We start from the raw sequence: 6536 nt of genomic DNA, 5'->3' as shown, positions 1-6536 counted from the left end.
TAAGACACCTAAAAAACTAGCTAGCATTTGTTGCCCTCAACGCAGAGAAACTAAAGCAGATACCTTAAAAGCAAGTGAGGCCAATAGGAAAAGGGGACCAGGAACTAGAGAAAAGGTGAGATCAAAAAGAATTAACCTAGAAGGTAATACAGAAGCACAGGAAATCAATGTGAGTCAATGCCCTGTATAGCTATCCTTATCTCAACTAGCAAAAACCCTTGTTCCTTCCTATTATGGCTTATACTCTCTCTACAACAAAGTTAGAGATAAGGGCAAAATAGTTTCTGCTGGGCATTGAAGGGGTGGGGGGGAGAGGGATGGGGCAGAGTGGGTGGTAAGGGAGGTGGTGGGGGCAGGGGGGAGAAATGACCCAAGCCTTGTATGCACATATGAATAATAAAAAATATAGGACTGTATTAATGAAACTCAAAATTATAGATTGTTTTCAGCAATATGGCTGTCAACATGTTTTGTCAATCCACAAACATGGGAGATCTTTCCATATTACAATGCTTTCTAAAACTTCTTCATTCCATACATTATAGCTTTCATTTTAGAAGGCTTCTCTTTTTTTTTTAGCAGTAACATCATAATCATTACAACTTTAATTTCTCATTTTCTTTTTTTTTATTCATATGTGCATACATTGTTTGGGTCATTTCTCCCCCCACCCCCTCCCTTACCTCCCCGCCCCCTTCCTCTCCCTCCCAACCCCCTCCATATCTGGCAGAAACTATTTTCCTTTATCTCTAATTTTGTTGAAGAGAGAGTATAAGCAATAATAGGAAGGAACAAGGGTTTTTGCTGGTTGAGATAAGGATAGCTATACAGGGAGTTGACTCGCATTGATTTCCTGTGCATGTGTGTTACCTTCTAGGTTAATTCTTTTTGATTTAACCTTTTCTCTAGTTCCTGGTCCCCTTCCCCTATTGGCCTGTGTCGCTTTAAAGTATCTGCATTAGTTTCTCTGCGTTGAGGGCAACAAATGCTATCTAGTTTTTTAGGTGTCTTACTTATCCTCATACCTTCCTTGTGTGCTCTCGCTTTATCATGTGATCAAAGTCCAATCCCCTTGTTGTGTTTGCCCTTGATCTAATGTCCACATATGAGGGAGAACATACGATTTTTGGTCTTTTGGGCCAGGCTAACCTCACTCACATTGATGTTCTCCAATTCCATCCATTTACCAGAATGATAATGTTTCGTTCTTCTTCATGGCTGCATAAAATTCCACTGTGTATAAATACCACATTTTCTTGATCCATTTGTCAGTAGTGGGGCACCTTTGCTGTTTCTGTAACTTGGCTATTGTTATAGTGCTGCAATAAACATGAGTGTATAGGTGACTCTGGAGTAACCTGTGTCACAGTCTTTTGGGTATATCCCCAAGAGTGGTATTGCTGGACCAAATGGTAGATCAATGTTTAGCTTTTTAAGTAACCTCCAAATTTTTTTCCAGAGTGGTTGTACTAGTTTACATTACCACCAGCAGTGTAAGAGGCTTCCTTTTTCACCACATCCTCGCCAATACCTGTTGTTAGTGGTGTTGCTAATGATGGCTATTCTAACAGGGGTGACGTGGAACCTTAGCATGCTTTTAATTTGCATTTCCTTTATTGCTAGAGATGGTGAGCATTTTTTCATGTGTTTTGTGGCCATTTGAATTTCTTCTTTTGAGAAAGTTCTGTTTAGTTCACTTACCCATTTCTTTATTGGTTCATTAATTTTGGGAGAATTTAGTTTTTTAAATTCCCTGTATATTCTGGTTATCAGTCCTTTGTCTGATGTGTAGCTGGCAAATATTTTCTCCCACTCTGTGGGTGTTCTCTTCAGTTTAGAGACCATTTGTTTTGTTGAGCAGAAGCTTTTTAGTTTTATGAAGTCCCATTTATCTCTGCAGCAGCTGTGCTGCTTGGCTTCCATTGAGAAAGTTCTCACCTATACCTATTAATTCCAGAGTATTTCCTACTGTTTCCAATATCAACTTTAGAGTTTGGATTATGATATTAAGATCCTTGATCCATTTTGAGTTAATATTGATATAGGGTGATATACATGGATCTAGTTTCAGTTTTTTGCAGACTGCTAACCAGTTTTCCCAGCAGTTTTTGTTGAAGAGGACGCTTTTTCTCCATTGTATATTTTTAGCTCCTTTGTCAAAGACAAGTTGGTTACACTTGTGTGGCTTAATAACTGGGTTTTTCTGCATTAAGTATGATGCTGGCTATAGGTTTGTCATATATAGCCTTTATAATATTGAGGTACATTCCTTCTATTCCTAGTTTTCTTAGAGCTTTTATCATGAAGTGGTGTTGAATTTTATCAAAGGCCTTTTTTTTTTATTCATATGTGCATACAAGGCTTGGTTCATTTCTCCCCCCTGCCCCCGCCCCCTCCCTTACCACCCACTCCGCCCCCTCCCTCTCCCCCCCCTCAATACCCAGCAGAAACTATTTTGCCCTTATTTCTAATTTTGTTGAAGAGAGAGTATAAGCAATCATAGGAAGGAACAAGGATTTTTGCTAGTTGAGATAAGGATAGCTATACAGGGAGTTGACTCGCATTGCTTTCTGTACATACATGTTACATTAATTCTTCTCGAACCAACCTTTTCTTTAGTTCCTGGTCAAGTTTGTGTTATTTTACTGATTTTTTTTTTCAGTTATGGTGGAAGAAATGTTACCACTTCCATATAGTTAGTTGTTTTAGAAATGACCAGAGAAAAGAACATTTGCCATTTTATTTACAGGTGTTATCCTAATCCCCAAATCAGATAAAGGTATTAGAAAAAGTGTTTATTTGTCTAATGTGCCTCAAATGAGCATAAAGCAAAAGTGTGTAAGAAAATAACTGTTAATTTGATACAAGATTATACAAAAAGTTTAGTTAACTATGTTGCAGAGACATTTGTTCCAGGATGTCAAAATTAACATTTGTACAGCAATCAATACAGCTAATCTTTTTTTTTTTCTTCCCTGTTGGGCTGTTGTTTGAACTTATGGCTTTATGGTTGCAAAACAAGTACTTGCAAAGCAAGCTTGAGCCATACCTCCAGTCCATTTTGCTCTGGTTATTTAGAGTGGGGTCTTGAGAACTGTTTGCTTAGATTGGTCTTGAACCACAATCCTTCCGATCTCAGCTTCCAAGTAGCAAGGATTACAGGTGTGAGGTACCACTGTCCTGCCAATTTTGCAGTTTAGAAAATTGTCATCTGATGAACATATGCAAATAACATTTCTTGAAGTTCAACATTGATTTTTAAAAAGTTAATCTAAAAACCAAGCACAAAAGGGATTTTTTTAGCTTATATGTTAAAATTTATAGTAATCATCATACTTAATCCTGAAAGTTTCATAAGTTTGTGACCAATGAGAGAAATATCTTTACTTAATGCTCCTGGAAGCATTGATCTCATATACTACAAAACACTGTAATCTTAGATAGTGCTATAAGGTAAGAAAGAAAAATATGCATATAGATTGGAAACAAATGAAATATTTTATTCTCAGCTGACTTAATTGTAATATTGCTGAAGAATCCTGAACACTTTGTGGCTCATGCTTGTACTCGTAGCTACTTGGGAGGCTGAGATTGAGAGAATTGTGATTCAAGGCCAGCCCAATTCATGAGAGACTCTACCTTCAAGATATCCAGAGCAGAATGTTGGAAGGTGTGGCTCAAGGATAGAGTGCCTGTGCTGCAAATGTGGAGTCCTGAGTTTGCACCCCATTCCCTGCTCCCTGTCACACAAATAATAATAATAATGCTGAAGAATCTATAAAACCAAAGGAAACAATCCTGACTGTAAGTATTCATAGTGGTAGTGGGGTCAAAGAATAAAAGATCAATATGCAAGCAAGTCACAAATGCTTTTCATTTTCTGAGCAATGCATACTTGGAATTAAATAGAAGAAAACACTGACTTTTGTATATATCATTTTTTGTAAGTAATATTTGGAATTTGAAATTGAAAAATAATTTACTTCAGCAACCCAGAAAAGCAAGTAGGTATTTAGAAAAATTTAAAAGTACATAGGATGCCTATATGGTTCTGCCAAAATATACTGATGAAAACATGCAAAGATATAAGTAGAAAGATAAACCTTTATATGGATTAGAAGACTGTATTAAGAATTCAGTTTTTTTAACTGATTCTTTATAAAATCATTACAATCTCAGTTGAATACCACCATTTTTTTTTCAGTTACTGACAGAGTTTTTTATACAAATACCACTGTTTCAGTTCCTGTAGCTTATAGTTAGGTGTGAAATTGTGCCTTAATTTTGTTCACCAATTTTCAAGATTGTTTTGGGTATTCTACCTTCCTAGGAAATCCATATTAATTTGGGAATAGTTTTTTCCACCTCGGCAAAATATGACTTGGGATTGCATTGAATATGTGGGTCACTTTGGGAAGTACTGTTATCCCAACAATGTTAAGTTCTTCAGTCTAGTGTTTTGTATTTTAGTCTAATCCTAGATGTTTTATTCATTTGAGTATTATTGTAAATGAAATTGTTCTTAACTTCTTTTTAGAATTGTTCATTGTAAGTGTATAGAAGCAGGTCCTTGAGTGTTCATCTTGTGTCACATAACATTGCCAAAATTTGAAGTCATTTTTAATATACTCTGCCAATTCTGCCTGTGAATACTTTGATGCATTCATATTTAAAATAATAATAAAGGGGGCTGGGATGTAGCTCGGTGGTACAGCGCTTGCCTAGCATGCGTGAGACCCTGGGTTCGATCCCAGCACCAAAAAAGACAAAAAAAAAAAAAAAAAAAAAAAAAAAAAAAAAATAATAATAATAAAGGACATCTTTTATCATATGTTTTCTTATGTTTCAGTTTTTTTGGTGTCTTATTTCTCTATAATTTTTTTCTTTTGTGTTTATTATTTATTTTTTGGAGTGAAAGATTTCAAGCTTTTTTTAAATTTTAAGCACAACCTTTTAATTTTATTTACTTTTCATTTTTAATCTTTTTTTTTTGTCAAATTTTGGTGGTACTTGATTTTGAATTCAGAAATCCATGCTTGTGAGGCAGGCACTCTACCACTTGAGCCATGCTTCCAGCCCTTTTTTCTCTGATTATTCTGGATGTGAGAATCTCATTTTTTGCCCAGGCCAACTTGGACCATAATTCTCTTATTTTTTGCTTCCTCTGTAGCTGGGATGACAGGTATGCACCATCATGCTCAGCTTTTTTCTGTTGAGATGGGGTCTTGGAAATTTTTTTTTTTTTGCCTAGGCAGGCCTGTAACTATGATCCTCCTGATCTCTGCATCCCCTAAACCTTTGGTTAATAGGAGGAAACCAGTGCATCCAGCTATTGGTTGAGATGGGAGTCCTGCATACTTCCATGTTATGCTGGTCTTGAATTGCAATCCTCCAAATCTCAGTCTCTAAGCAGCTAGAATTACAGACTTGAGCCACCAGTACAGGGTTTGTGTTTAGTGCTTTTTTTTTTTTTAGTGTATATGTTTATTCTGTCCCTGTTCTTTTCTGTTTATTGTATGAATGGTTGTATGAATGGTTTAGGATGTTTTGCTTAAATCTATAGTAATAGTTTGAATTGACGCAAACTTGCTGAAGTGCATGAGTTTTTCAGTGGAAAATTTTTTTTCTATAGATCGATTCTTATGTTGTTATTGTCATAAATTTACTTTATATATTCTGTGTCTGTTAACTTTTTGGTTTTGTTCTGGGATTGAAGTCAGAGCCTCATGCTTGCTTTGCAAGCACTCTTAATACTTGAACCATACCCCTAACCCTTTGCTTTTTGTATGTTTTCAGATAGGATCTGACACTAATTGGCCAGGCTGCCTTCTAAATGTGATCCTATTTCTACCTTATGAGTTGCTAGGACCACAGGCCTGTGCCATCACAACCACGTTTATGAAATAGGGTCTCACTTACTTTCATCTTATCTGGCCATAGACTGTGATCCTCCTGTTTTTGCATCTAGAGTATTTTCTTTTTTAAAACTCAGCTTCACACTTGCTAGGTTTAGCTTCTTAACATATTGATAATTATTTTTTAGCAAATATGAAGTACATATAGATAAAATATTAATTGATTTTTAAAAATGTGCCTGCATAATTAATTACCTTTATCAAATTACGTAATTTTTTGGAGACCTTTGAGTTTTTCTTCAGCATCCTTTCATTTGAACCTGAAGAACCCTATATTTTTTTCATATATGCCAGGTATATTTTGGTTATCTTGAGATTTTAAATTTCTCCCTCATTCTTGAAGGATAGTTTTACAATCTAGCATTCTTTTTTCCTCTTTGATTTTGGCAGTAGTGGGATTTGAACTCGCAGCCTCATGTTTCCTAGTACAGATATCCCCAAGCCTCATATTTAGAATTCTAATTTGAACGGATTTTCGTTTGTGTGTGCACTCACATATAAGTGTATAAACAATCTTTTTCAGATTTCAAGTTTAAAATTTTCTTTCTTTATGTGAAAATTCAGCTGCTTTGATTGATTTAACTTATTTTCAACTTTTCTAATTCATCTGTCTGCTTAAAT

At 35.6% G+C, this 6536-nt stretch overlaps 1 protein-coding gene across 1 annotated transcript in view; it reads left to right on the top strand.

The window, feature by feature from the left end:
- The first annotated feature begins 3737 nt into the window (after positions 1-3737).
- Positions 3738-6536, top strand: part of LOC141419895 (lysine-specific demethylase 6A-like) — an 85729-nt gene continuing 82930 nt past the window's right edge. Inside the window, 1 exon segment of the mRNA XM_074064084.1 lies at positions 3738-3804. The gene's annotated coding sequence lies outside the window, so the exon portion shown is untranslated.

This window comes from Castor canadensis, chromosome X, assembly GCF_047511655.1.
Source record: "Castor canadensis chromosome X, mCasCan1.hap1v2, whole genome shotgun sequence".
NCBI classification, from domain to species: domain Eukaryota; kingdom Metazoa; phylum Chordata; class Mammalia; order Rodentia; family Castoridae; genus Castor; species Castor canadensis.
Note: the sequence above shows the minus strand (reverse complement) of the source record. Positions and strands in the feature narration are given on the sequence as shown.